Source organism: Nicotiana tabacum, chromosome 17 (assembly GCF_000715075.1).
Source record: "Nicotiana tabacum cultivar K326 chromosome 17, ASM71507v2, whole genome shotgun sequence".
Lineage (NCBI taxonomy): Eukaryota > Viridiplantae > Streptophyta > Magnoliopsida > Solanales > Solanaceae > Nicotiana > Nicotiana tabacum.
Genome location: NC_134096.1, coordinates 13,758,023 through 13,773,071, shown reverse-complemented (window position 1 = coordinate 13,773,071; position 15,049 = coordinate 13,758,023). Strand labels below are relative to the sequence as shown.

General features: G+C 37.8%; 1 pseudogene; it reads left to right on the top strand.

Annotated features, from left to right (window-relative positions):
* Positions 1 to 9,308: 9,308 nt before the first annotated feature.
* Positions 9,309 to 11,485, top strand: LOC107763124 (UDP-glucose iridoid glucosyltransferase-like; annotated as a pseudogene).
* Positions 11,486 to 15,049: the final 3,564 nt, after the last annotated feature.

Sequence of the window (15,049 nt, the reverse complement as noted above, 5' to 3'; positions counted from 1 at the left end):
GCGTTCGCATAGGGTAGGCCAGGTAAGCCTCCGCGTTAGCGAGGTCCCGACCACGTTCGCGTAGGGCGTTTTCCTGTGCCTAAGGAGCTTTGCCTTCACGAACGCGTGGCCCTTTTCGCGTTCGCGAAGAAGGGGGCAGCTGGGTAGTGTGTTTTAAATCGGGACTTAAGTCATTTTGGGGTTCATTTACTACACCCTTGGGAGATTTTGGAGTTTCAAAGAGGGGGGTTTCAATCTAACTATTGAAGGTAAGTAATTCCTACCCAGTGTGAGTTTAATACATAGATTATGGGTACATTTTAACATGTAAATTTGTGAAATTATGGATTTAGATGAAAAACCTATGTTTTGATAAAAATGGGATTTAACCACGAAAATGGTTATGGAATTTAGTGAAAATTATATATTTGAGTTCGTGAGGTTATGGGTAACAACTTTCTTCGAACATTTCCAGAATCCGGGCATGTGGGCCTGGGGTGAATTTAAGAAATTCTTCAACTAGGGTTGGGTAATCATTATAATAGTTAGAATATAAAATTTTGAACATGTATTGATTATTTTATATAATATTTGGCTAGTTTCGAGTTGTTTGGCACCGAGTTTAGGATTTAAAGCATAGTTGTAGACCGGAAAGTGAGCTTTGTGACAAGGTAAGTCTCTTGTCTAACCTTGTAAGAGGGAATTTATCCCATATGTGATTTAAATTAATGTTTGCTTCTAATTATAGGGGCTACGTACGTACGAGATGACGAGATTTCGTGCGTAGCTACTAATTATGCTTATGTCCGGGTAGTCTTAGGACCCAAACCATGAATTATTTTAGATGTTTGAACCCTACTTGTTAATGAAAGTGCCTAAATTATATCGGAACTTGTTAGATGAATTGTGAAAGACCGTTAATGGAATTTGTATTACATTGTGTATTAGCCTTTAATAACGTTTAAGTCAAATGCTTATAAAGTATCCTCTCTTCTTGTGGAGCGGGCCGAACGTCTCGGTAGTAGATAGATGCATCTATGGTTCGTGCCGCTCGACCCTCGGCAGTGTACACATTATTCTGGATCGGGCCATACGACCTCGGCATAATCGTGTGTGTTAAAGCTCAGAGTTTAATTATATATTTATTATCATTTTATGGCTTGAGAGGTTAAAAGTATACTTGATGAGATTAACTTAGGACTTACCATGTGAGAAGGAATTATTTACTTACTTCTTGTTATTTAGTGATTAGTTTGGTTACATACCACTTGCTTATTTAGAACTTCTGTACTTTATTGGTAGCTCATAGTAAGTGTCGATGTCAACCCCCCGTCACTACTTCTTCGAGGTTAGACTTGATACTTACAGAATACATGTTGTTTATGTACTCACGCTACACTTTTGCACTAACCGTGCAGGATCTGAGGCAGGTGCATCAGGTGGACATACCGATGCACACCCTCGTTACCCGGAGGCCTAGTGGTGAGTTGCATCCTGATTCTTTCTGCAGCACCTAGATCCTTTCTTTTGTACTTATTTTTTTGTCTAAGCTATTTCAGATAGTAGTTAGAGTTTTGTGTATTCTACTAGTGCTCATACACTTGTGACACTAGATCTTTGGCACGCACTTTAGTAGACTTTATGGTTTTGGATTATTTACATATTTATGCTTGCATTCAGAAGCTTTCATTTTATTCATTTGACTCTTTATTTCATAAAATTCTGAATAAATGGAATTTAATTACTTGTAAGCCTATTAAAAGAAGTAATCTCGAAGTAAATTCATCGTAGGCTTGCCTAGCGGCGATGTTGGGCGCCATCATGGTCTATAGAAAAAATTGGGTTGTGACATAACGATAGCATTATTATCGTTACTATAGATTGAAATTCGACGAGAAGAGTTTTACATGGTTATTAGAAAGCATATGATAACGTATGTTAAGGCTAAACATTTCCTTTATTTTGGCATGATCCTGTAACTACATGCGTTTGATAGCGAGACATAATAAGAAGTTCGCATTTCTATATTTATGTACAATATCCTAGTCTCATAAGTTATCGTATTCTCCCTTATCGGGACTTTATATTCAGTTAAGTATTGTATTCTTCCAGTCAAGAGAGCAGAGGGTCTATATATATATATACAATATTACAGTGTATTCACCACCATCGAGCTATAATCGGTGGGCAGGCCTCTATTGGGAAACCTCTGATTAGATTGTAAGTTATATACCAAGCCTATTGTGGTCAAGCGCCTATGAGTGAGCCTAGAATGGCCGAGATACAGAGCCTAGTATGGTCGAGCGCCTATGAGTGAGCATACTACAGCAGAGTAGTTACACGTACCGAGCCTTATAGGGCTCGACATATATTTTACTTACTATATTGAGAGAGTTGAGTCAGTATCAACAGGTAAGCATATCTTCAGATTATCTTTGACTCCCAGTTATTTTTAGTTAATATATTATCAGTGCAGTTTCAGCTTTCAGTTATCCTGTTGCCTTACATACTTGGTACATTATTTCGAATTGACGTCCCTTTTGCTGGGGATGCTGCATTTCATGCATGCTGGTCCTAATAGACATCTGGATAGACCTTTCCAGTAGATAGAGTCAAACATCAGCTTGGTTGGTAAGCTCCACTTCCTCGGAGTTACCGGGTCTAGACCTTGGAGTCCATTTTATATATACAAGTTTGATGGATAGGTCGAAACCTTGTTCCGATCACAGTACAGCCATCAGTAGAAGCTTGTAGACATATCTTGTCAGTCATAGCAGTATGTTGGCCTTGTATGTATATATTGTTTTGGGTTTGTCAGTTGTAATAGTTAGGACGGCCTTGCCGGCCCAGCTTTATACTTATGTTCAGTTGGAGCTAGTCTCCATTCAGTTTTATATTTTGTTTAACAAATATTCCTACAACGTGGTCCTATGGCCAAAGTATCACATTTTATGTTCAGAGTCCCTCAATATCAAGTTGGTACGCTCGGGCCGAGTATGGCACCAGGTGCCGGCCACGCCTCCCCAGGTTTGGGGCATGACAATTTTGCTTGATCGAAAGTGATTTCAAAATCTTCGGGCCAGGTATTTTTGAATAACATTGAAAATCCATAGCACTTACATTAAAAGATGGAACCAAAAGAGGCACAATCTAGAACAATACGCTTACCAAGAACTAAAGATTCTTGTTTATCAAGCTTTGGGGAGCGGAGATTTGAATAAAATATTCAAAAAAGAGATTCATAAACTTTTGGATGAGGCAGAGAAAGAAAGTATTTCCAACCTTGAAAATTGAAGAGTTTCTTTACCTTTCAATTGAGGCTCTCCATGTTGTTCAGATCCACGACCCTGCAATGAGGAATTTGTTTCTCCTTGAATAAGATGAAATCATCCCTATTTGGGGTATCCTAGAAGTTGATGTTTGATTTAAGAGAACTCGTGAGGTCTGCTTTGGGATTCTTTGGGGTGAGCGACTCAAGATATTCCTCCATAGGACGCTTACCTAAGGCTCTGCATTCATGCTACGAGTATCGTCAGAGAGTTCTACATGTGAAAAGATAAACTCTTCTGAGTGGTTTAAACCTATATTGACTGGTTCAAGTAGCTAGGAGGATAATTTTGTTTTGGAGCGAGTACTCTTTCGAGTGGAGGCGGTAGGGTTTTTGGAATTTTTTTTACATTGATGGGATGAAGAGGAAAGGTTAGAAGCGATATGAACAATATAAGAGAGTGGGGTTGGAAGAGGGGACTTAAAAAGAGTGATGCGTTTGACAGTTGAGTGCAGAAATGGAAGGGGTGTTAGGGAAGAAGCGTGATGATTTGATTTCCTTTCTAGAGAATCATAAAAAGGTATGAAAAAGGGAGAGAATGGAGGCACGTAATAAATGGTAGTGACTCAAATAAGAGAATAAACGAATAGTATAGCAGTGAAGTAATAATTACCAACAAAGAGATCCTAATTTTAAGGAATAAGTGAAATAATACCTAGAAGATCACGTAATGCACAAAATTTATCTTCAACCAAGGGTTTTGTAAATATGTTCGCTAATTGGTCATTAGTACTAACAAACATTATTTTTTATATCACCTTTAAGAAAATGATCTCTAATAAAATGATGCTTGATGTCTCTATGCTTAACCCTAGAATGATGCACGGGATTTTTTGAAAGACATAGCGATAGAATTGTCACAAAATATTTAAATAGGTTTAAAAAATAAATCATAGCCACCCAGCTTATGAGAAATTCAAGTAATTGAGCACAACATTATCCAATTAGTTGTGTATAGAGCCACTGATCCTTGTTTTTTTCTATTCCGGGAAATTAACGATTTTCCCAATAATTGGCATGTCCCACTAGTATTTTTTCTGTCATATTTATCACCTGCAAGGTTAGAGTCTGAAAATACGTCAAGTTTAAAATTGTTAGAATTAGGATACCATAATCCATAAGAAGTAGTTCCAATGAGATAGAGAATTATTCGATTTACTACAGTTAAATGGGACTCCTTAGGAGCTGATTAAAACCTGACACATTTACACACGTTGAACATGATATCTGGTCGACTAGCGATTAAGTATAGCAGTGATATAATCATTCCTCTATACTTAGTTTCATCCACTGGTTTTTCTTTTTCATCTATGTCAAGGGTGGTTGATGGACTTATTGGAGTCCCAAGCGCTTTATCATTACTTATACCAAATTTTTAAATCAATTCCTTAGTGAACTTTGTCTAACATATGAATGTGCCCCTTTCTGATTGATGAATCTGTACTCTAATAAAGAATGTAAGTTCCCTCATCATACTCATTTCTAACTCACTTTGCATGAGATTTGAAAACTCCTTGCAGAAAACAAGATTAGTACTGCCAAATATAATATCACCGGCATAGATCTGAGTAGTAAGATTACCTGCAGAGGATCTCTTGATAAATAATATAGTATCTATCTTACCTCTTGTGAACCAATGATCAGTTAGAAAGAAGATAAGCCTCTCATACTAGGCTCGAGGGGTTTGCTTGAGTCCATAAAGGGATTTAGTCAACTTAAGGACCTGGTAAGGAAATTGTGAATTTTCAAATCCAGGAGGTTGTTTTACATAAACCTCCACATCAATAAAACCGTTCAAAAAGAACTTTTAACTTCTATTTGAAATAATTTGAAATCTTTAAAAGATGCATAGGCTAGAAATATATGAATTGATTTTAACCGAGTTACCTGGGCAAATGTTTCGTCATAGTCAACTGCTTCTTGTTGTGAGTAGCTTTTTGCGACTAGTCTGGCTTTATTTCTAACCACTTTGCCGTCTTTATTCAATTTATTTCTGAATACCCATTTGGTTCCGATGATTGCAACATCTACTGGCGTAGGTACCAATTTTCATACTTGAGTTTTATCAAACTGATCAAGTTCTTCTTGCATAGCGTGTACCCAGCTGGAGTCCTTCAAAGCTTCGTCAACTTTCTTTGGTTCTAGTTGGGATATGAGGGCAATGTTTGATTTTTTCTTACAATCTCCCCTGATTTTTATTCTATCATTTGGATTTATGATGATAAACTTCTATGGATATTTAGGTGCACTTCTCCATTCATTTGGGATTGTTTCAGCTTGTTGAGCAGTCGACTCATTTTGAGTTTAACGTGTTGGATGACAAATTCATTAGTCAACTTTGAAGTTTCATTGCAGCTATCGGTTGATTACTTTGATTTCTGAGATTCACTGATTTTTGGTAGATCTTGATTAATATCTTCACCACCTGCAATGATTCTTTTCTCGGTCGGCCACATGGTTAATATCATCAAAGATAATATGAACTGATTCTTCTACAGACATGGTACATTTGTTATAAACTCTAAATTATATATTGTTATTTGAATACCTAAAAAATATACTTTCATCACTTCTTGGATCGAATTTACCAAGATTGTCCTACCATTATTATGAAAAAAGTACTTTCTTCTGAAAGGGTAGAAATAGTTGATGTTTGGTAGTTCATATGGAGTTCTCTTCAAGATAGGCCGAATGATACATTTGTTAAGGATATGACATACTGTGTTGACTGCCTCTACCCAAAAGTGATTTGGCAAAGAATGCTCCAGTATCATTGTTCTGGCCATGTCTTGCTAAGTTCTCCTCCATGATCGCTTTGTATGGTTGAAATGAGATACCCTTTTTATTTATCAACCATTTTGCAAAGGATCTCAAAATTCTTTAAATCTTCATCTCTATGAGCCAGAAATATTACCCATGTAAAACATGAGTAATCATCAACAATAACAAATGCATATCGTTTTCCTCCAATGCTAGCACTTCTAGTAGGGCCAAATAAGTCCATATGAAATAATTGTAAGGTCTTGGATGTGATGTGGAGACAATGTCTTTGGGCTTAAAGGAAGTTTTAGTTTGCTTACCAAGTTGACATACATTACACACATGGTTCCTAGAAAAAATGAGTTTGGGGAGACCAATAACTAGGTCATGTCTATACAGTTTTCCAACCATGTGCATACTTGCATGGCCAAGTTTCTTATTCCAAATCCAGGGATCATTAGAAATGAATGCTAGACAAATGTGATTGTCTACGTTTTCAATGCAGTATAGAATATAAACATTTTCATGCCTCTTTCCTGGAAGGATGATTTTACGTGACTCATTCGATGGCGCAACCTATTTTCTTGAATTTTACTTTAAATCCAAAGTCACATAGTTGACTTATGCTCAGCAGGTTGTAGTTGAGTCCATCCACAAGATAAACTTTTGTTATATCATAATTATTGTTGAATGGGACTGTTTTGGTGCCAACGCTTTTACCTTTTGAATATCACCGAATCTTATATTTTTTTAATTTATTTTTGTAACTTCTTTGAATAATGTTTTGTCGCATGTCATGTGACTGGAACATGCACTGTCGAGATACTATTTTCCTTTTCGACTTTTCTTGTGGTGCTCCTGCAAAATGAGATTATTGCCTTATTTTATGTACCTAAGTTTGCTTGGGTCCTTTTTGGTTAGTTCTAGTGAGATCGGTAACATTTGAATGACAAAATCTACACAAAAGGAATACTTATGACCAGTTCTATTGAAATAATGACATATGGGAGTGGATTTTTCATTTGTATTAGATCTACGAGTGGTGTCATTGCTTGTAGATTCATTGCCAACAGGTCTCTTTTTAGTTTACTTGTAAGTCAATCAGTTAGACTTGATGGAGCTGTGACTGGTGGATTTGCGCATGCCATTAATTTGCAGTTGCAATTCCTGAACATGTTCCTGGAAGTCATCTCATTCGAGTTCACAGACTTCAAGTTTAAGTTCCCAGTCTTTTTTCTTCCTATTTAGTCTCTTCAATTCATTTTTGAATTTCTTGAGACTACTTTAGAGTGAGATCAAGAATATCTTGTAATTCATTGCATCCATCACATTCGTAAGGTCTTACCTCACTAAGCAAATGTCTATCGTTTCCTTGTTGTCGTCATCTGATATTTCTTCATCGATCCAGCAACCTGAGAACTTGTTCATATCATTTCCTAGTATAGTCTTGAAGCACAAATTTGTGATTTCTTCATGTTCTGAACTGCCTTCATCACTCCAACTTCCAAATGATTTATTTTTGTTAAATTCTCTATAGGCTTTTCTTTTGAGGTCTGGGCATTCAGCTTGCACATGACCATATTTTCCACATTCAAAATATTTTTCATCATTCTTATCTTGTTCATTGTATTGTCTATTTCTTGTAGAAGATATTCTTACCCTTTCAGTGTTCCTATATCTTCTCATCGGTCCATTCATAGTCTTGGATACCATAGCAATTTCTTCTTCTAGAGCCTCTACTTCATAGTCATTATCATCTGTAGATCCTTCATCGGAGGTTTTGAAAGTTACTGTTTTCTTCTTTTCCTCTTGTCCTCATTTTTTGAGATGCGTTTTCTCAAATGCAATGAGATCTCCGTGTAGTTCATCATAGGATAATTTGTCTAGATCTTGAGACTCAAGTTCAACTACTTTTGTTTATCATGTAATAAGCAAACTTCTTAGGATATTTTAAACTTGTTCACCACTTGAGTATAGTTTTCCAAAAGCCTACAGATCTCTAATGATTTACTGAACCAAGTAAACATTTCCTCAATAGATTCACTTTCATTCATATGAAAGAGTTCATAGTCATGGATCAGCAGATTTATTCTTGTTTCCTTGACTATGCTTGTCGCTTCATAAGTGGCTTCCAGTTTATCCCATATTTCTTTGGCCGTATCGCAGCTTGATATATTTTCATATTCTTCTCCGCTATAGTGTTGTATAGAAGATTTCGTGCATTGAAATTTACCTATATTACTGTCATTTGCTCATCAGAATAGTCATCTATATCCACTGGATCGGTAGATGTTTGTCCATTTGTCTTCTTGTTAGACTTTACTGCGGGAATTGGAGAGTCTTCCATTTTGATTACACATCATATTTTGACATCATAGGATTTCGCATAGATTTTCATGCGAACCATCCAATGTGAGAAATGTTGTCGATTGAAATATAGAGGCCTTGACTGTGATGTCCCTTCTTGGAATACCAGACATGATCTTCGATTGACTTGATTATGCCGTCTTTGAAGCATCATGGGTTAACGCCTTACTTTGCTTCTGGGATATGCCTGCAAATAAGAGTGATGTTATTTTTCACAATTGAAACTTGGATCTAACGGTATTATATTTTTCTTCTTATTTATAGTGGAAAACTCTCTTTGTTTCTGTCCCCGAGGATTAGGCTTAGCCAAACCTCATTAAATCCTTATGTTGTTTTTTCTTCTCTATTTGTTTTGTGTGCGCTTGTGTGTTAGTTAACCCACGATCTTACGCAACAAGTACAAATATGTATTTAAAAGATTTCAACTATATATATGTAAAGTTCGAGTGAAGACAATGGTTGCAGCTGCACCCACTACGGCATTACCTTCAATTTGTATCAGCCTCAAAACCTTTGTAGTTACAATTGACGAAAAATAGGGCACATTTTAACACAAAACTTTCCAACTAATAAGTTTTCCTTTCCTAACATTGCAATCGTCGCTAGCTGCATGGATTTTATCATTTTCTATTCTCCCACCATATTAATCAATTGAAAGAGAAGCAGTAAAGTTTACTAATTTTTCTTTAATTTTTATATACTGCACTCCTACCTATTGTCTAACCAAATAAATTAATTGAAAGACAAGCAGTATAGTTAAGCATAAGCCGGGTGTTTGTAGTTTACTATATGTATTGCCTATCATATCAACATCCAAATAGGGTCCCTTGATTCAAAGATCAAATGAATAGTATAACAATATGTGCTGCATATAAAGTTTTGCGAAGAACAATTATAAATTTACTGAGACATACATTTCAGAGCCCAATATTTTCTTAGTTCAAAATCCACAGCGTCTAAATTCTGAATTCGCCACTGCTGATGATCCAAATGGTTGAAGACGAAGCAGAAAAAAGTTGTGTGGTTCTGGTACCATCTCCTTTCCAAGGGCATATAACGCCTATGCTTCAACTGGCTTCTACGCTTCATGCTAAGGGATTTTCCATTGTTATAAACCACTCCGAGTTGAATCCTCCAGATAGCTCCAAACATCCTGAATTTACATTCTTGCCACTGAAGGATGGCTTGTCAAATAGTTTTTCTTCTTTATTGAACCTATTGAAAATTATACCAGTAATGAATATGAATTGCAGAGTTCCATTCCAAGACTATTTGGTCCAAATGATGGATAAATCAGAGCTCTATGGTCAAATTTCTTGCATAATCTATGACCACCTAATGTACTTCACAACTGAAGTGGTTGATCACCTTAAACTTCCAACTATTCTACTCCGGTCAAGCAGTTGTGCTTATATGCAAGCTACTTGCGCCTTTCTTCAATTCCAGGAAGAAAGTTTTACTCCCTTGCCAGGTAGGGTATGGAGAATACTGTGTTTGGTACGTCAAAAAATGTCTTTTATAGTTTCAATGCTTTGCTATTTAGAATCGTGAAAAATATTTTCTTCAATACAATTTTTTTTCCCAAATACATATGCAACCTTTGATCAATGAGTTCAACTGAACCTAGTATTTTCGACACAGAATATTTATGTATATATATAAACTTAAACCACTAACATTCCAAAAAATATTAAGTTTTGAATAAATTCAGTGCTATAAAACTTAAGTTGAACACATCAAGTTTAATTCTTAGCTCTGCCTCTAGGGAGGGATCTTTACAAGAATCCCAGATTTTAGTTCATATCAGCTCCATCAACCTTTACTATACAAATTAACAACTAAAACACATATTTTTAACCTATTCTATATACCTTCTGCAATCAATAACCTAGAAAGGAATTTCTCAAAGTAGAGTATTTCACAAACTATATTGTCACAACCTGGTCCTGAGCTTTAAGACTAATTTACCTACTTATACAATTACAGAGTCTAAGCTGCTGCATCCGGTGCCCAAAGTACCAGCCCTCAGGTTCAAGGATCTCCCATTTGTTCTCACTTCCGAAATTCCAGAGCCTCTATTGCAGTTATTAGAAAAGGTGGCTAACATAGGATCTTCTGTGACAATCATTGGGAACACTATAGAGAATCTTGAGAACCGAGCATTGTTATGGCTCCGACAACATTATCAGGTTCCTATTTTCACAATAGGACCTTTACACAAAATGGCCTCCTCCTTGCAAACCAGTTTAGCAGAAGAGGACGCCAGTTGCATTTTGTGGCTTGATACTCAAGCCACTAACTTTGTTCTTTATGTAAGCCTGGGGAGTATAGTTGTTATGGATAAAAAGGAGTTCATTGAGACAGCTTGGGGATTATTCAATAGTAACTAACCATTCTTGTGGGTAGTTAGGCCAAGTTTTACGGATGGTTCAACGTCGATTGAACATGACTTACCTAATGGCTACTGATAGCAATTGGAGATCGAGGTCGTATAGTAAAATAGGCACCACAGAAAGAAGTTTTGGCACATCCTGCAGTCGGAGGATTTTGGAGTCATTGTGGTTGGAATTCGACATTAGAAAGTATTGTTGAAGGGGTTCCCATGATTTGCAGGCCATGTTTTGGTGATCAGAATGTGAATGCAAGATACATAATGCATGTATGGAAAGTAGGCCTTGAAATAAGGCCTGATGATTTGACTAGATGTGTCATAGAAAGTACAATAAGAAAACTTATGGTGGAAGAAGAAGGCAAAGAATTGAGGCAAAGAGTACTTGAAATGAAACAACAACTCCAGATGTCTTTTCAAGATGGTGGCTCATCACATAACTCCTTGAATAGTTTAATAGAATTCATGGAATCTCTAATCAAGATCTAAGTAGAAAAAGATCGTGTATTCTTGCGATGCGATTGTTCAAAATAACAGTGGAACTACTTCCTGAACAGCAAAGAATGACATAAGTGATCTTAGAAAAGGCAAGAACTACTTTTCACTTGAAGTTTGTAGAACTGTTTTCTTACTGTGTTATCTACAGCTTAAATAACATTGTTGGACTCATAATCGTTCTATAAAAATTGCCTTTTATTTGACCAAAAAATATAACTTTCGGCTAAAACAGTTGAGTTTATATAATAATGGGTTAAACTTAGTTAAAACTAATATCTCTAGATAGTTCCGAAAACGTGAGTAATGCTAGACAGATCTGGTAGTGGGTTGACTACAACATACATTAATTGTTCAAAAAAGTGTGAGCGATGATGGAAGAAGAACTAACAATAAATGACATTTAAGTAAATAGGAGAAGTGATACACCCAATAAAGGATGAACAAGATGATTATCTCTCCTGACAATGATGAGTGATAGACAAATCCTAAAATGTTCGAATTATTCTTGGATCTGATGGAAAGGTGCAGAATAATACGAACAAGAATCCTAATAGAAAGATAATGTTTGTACCTTTCTATAAGAGAGAGAATCTTTTCTCAAAAGTTTGTTCTTATCAAAATGAATGTCACATGCCTCTTTTTCTATATATATATGAGACATAACCCTAACACACCCAAATAGTACAAGTGCAGAGAATATCTACTAGAATATTCTCTTTAATATCTCATTTTGAAAACTAGTCGTTATGACTCTACTAATGGTGTTCGATCTCGCCCGTTGTTGACATCTCGACCACAAACCTCGCTGCTTCCTGGTCGACCTCGACTGACCCGTTCCTTAGTGCTATATTGCCCTAAAAGTTTTAGGGCAGATTTTGACCTATATAGTTAGTCCCTCCACTTATTGACGCCGGCCTCAGACATCCTTGATGAGCGGATTCTATTTGTCGTGGTCGAGAAGATGGGACGATATGGCGATGTGGCCTTTCGTGAGCCGCAACTTTTGGGGTTGCATCGTTTCTAGATCGAAGTAACGTCATGATATCATGCATCATTACGGTGCATGTTTCCGATGCTTTGTGTCGTTCCGCGTGCGTCTGTTGATTGGATCTACCTCTTCGATATCTGTGCTAGGTAATGATGGCATAATTTCTTATTTTCGATGCCCGAATTCTTATAAATAGGGATGTGAGGGCAAACACTCGTGTTTTACAGATTTCCCATATCGAAACCTAGCGCCTCTTTCTTCATATTCCATAATTTTGTATCCTCCTTCCCTGCTCTAGAGATTCTCTTTGCCTTTAACTTTTCATTATTCGAATTACCTCTATTTCTTCAGAACTATGGTTAAAGTATCTTCTGGTTCCACTGAGGAAAATGACTCGGTTCCCCTGGCAATGGTTTTGCCTCCTCACGCGGAGGGCGTCTCTATAGCCGTGGAGGATAAGAACTTTCCCATGGTGGAGGAGATAATTCCTCGTGGTGATAGAGTCAAGTCTGACTTTACAAAGGCGCCAGAGGCTGAGCCAGGACTGGAGTTGGAAAAATTGGGAAAAGATGGTGAACTTCTTAGACTAAGTTTTTGTGTTTTGAAAGGCAAAATGAGGTTGGATTTTGATAATTCTTGTATGGTTGGACTCGATATCGAATGGGGGTTCGGATTTTATAATTTTGATCGGGTTCCGAGATGCGGGCCCGGGTTGACTTTTTGGGGCGATTTTTCAATTCTTTGCAAATATGGTAATTTCATTATTTAAATTAGTTTCCTATAGTTATATTTATAGTATGAAATTGTTTTGGCTAGATTCGAGCTGTTCGGGGTTGGAAAATCGAGGGAAAGGCCTTCTAGTTGATTGATTTAGCGTGGTTTGAAGTAAGTGACTTGTCTAACCTTGTGTGGGGGAAATTTCCCTTAGGATTTGGTATTGTTGTGATAACTGTGATATAAGAAGGCAGTGTACGTAAGGTGACGAGTGTGTACACGGGCTAAATATTGAAATTCTAGTTTTTACTTACGTAGTTTCCTTTCATGCTTTAATTGAGTTACTTTAACATGTTATAGTCACCATATTTAGTTTAATTTTACATGTCTACTTATCTTACCTCTTATTTGCAACTTGTCCTACATGTTTAGTTGAATTACTTGCTTCCTTTTATTCTGTATTCATTATTTAACTGTTGGATTCTTTACTTGAAATTGCTATTCTTGGAATATCTTGTTGTTGAGTTGGTATTGAGTTGCAAGGCCGTGGTTTCTATTGAGGCAAAGTGTAAGTTGTGAAATATCATTTTATTGAGTTACTCTCCGGTTGTTGTTGATGAGGCTTTGTGTACATTGTGGTTGAACCATGGGCTCCTTATTGTGAAATTTTGTTATTGTTGGCTTTTTCTAGCAAGTTGTGATATTGGACACTTGAGGTACGAATTGTGATACATTGTGATATTGATACGCATGCGATGATATAAGGTCTGGATGTTGAAACACATGCGGTGAGATAAGGTGTGCTTGATACGCTGATAGTGATAACCTTTTTCGATTCTTTCTTTTCCAGCCCGAGGATCTTCGAGGAGGACAAAATCTCCCCTTCTTGCATTCCGTAAGAGGAAAGCTGCCTCATCTTCGGTGTCTATCCCCCCTGCAATTGCGGCTAGGCCTACTCGCTCTTCTGTTTCTGTTCCCTCCTCGACCGCGGCTAGGTCTGCTCGATCTTCGGCCCCATCTACTGCTGCCTCAACATCAGTTTCTTCTCCGCCTACAAATATTTAGACAGTGGAGCTTCCGGCTACACCTTTATTCCTCTTGTGGACGATGGGGAGGAATCATCACCAAGCGATGGGAATTTGGTGCCCCGCAAGAGAAGGTTAGTTGATGTTGGTGATGAGGTTTTGTCGGGGCCATATATTCTGTGATGGATGATTTTACCATCCACGAGACGGCGGCCATAATACTTGAAGACAATGTTGAGTCGGCGTTTGAGGTCCCGATATCGACTGAGGCCGTAAAGGGCGTATCCCTTCCTTCTGCAACGACGGAAGCCGAAGAGCTGTCTGGAAGGGTTTCTGATACTTCGCAGCAAGAGAGGCCCTCGACTTCGCGACCGACTGATGGTGCTTCTTCGCCGACTAATAGGAGAGACAAAGGCGTGGCCGAAGATGGTTATGAGACGGGCTCAGACCTTGACGCTGGAGAGCTTATGATGGTGGAAGAGGCATTTACTCAACTCGAAGTGAGACTGGAGGGGTCTACGCGGACTATCGCGATCTCCGTGGACTGTGACCTATTAAAAAACATAGCCGGCCTCGCTCTCAGGGTAAATTTTTCAAGGCTTCTTTTTCTTGTCTGCTTTGTTCAAATATTTTAAGTACCGTGGCAAGTATCGGGAAATCCGCAGGCGTTTTGGCGAAGGAAGCAATTTGTTGACCCTTCGGGACGAGCTGAAGCAAAAAGATGCCGAGCTAGTGAAGGACTTCGAGAAATGCAGTGTCCTTGAGGGGACGTTGAGAAATAAAGAAGAAGAGCTTAAGGTCAGTAGGGTCGTAGAGGTTCAGTGCGGCGACCTCCAAACTCAGGTGATCGAGTTGCACAAGCAATTAGATGAGTGTCTCCTACAGATGGAGGTTCTTCACGGCGAGATCACCGAGAAGCAGAATGAGCTGGATAGAGTGGAGTTAGCTCGGTCGGGGGCTTTGAGGAAGACGGAGGCCCTTGAGGTGGTGATCCGGACCCT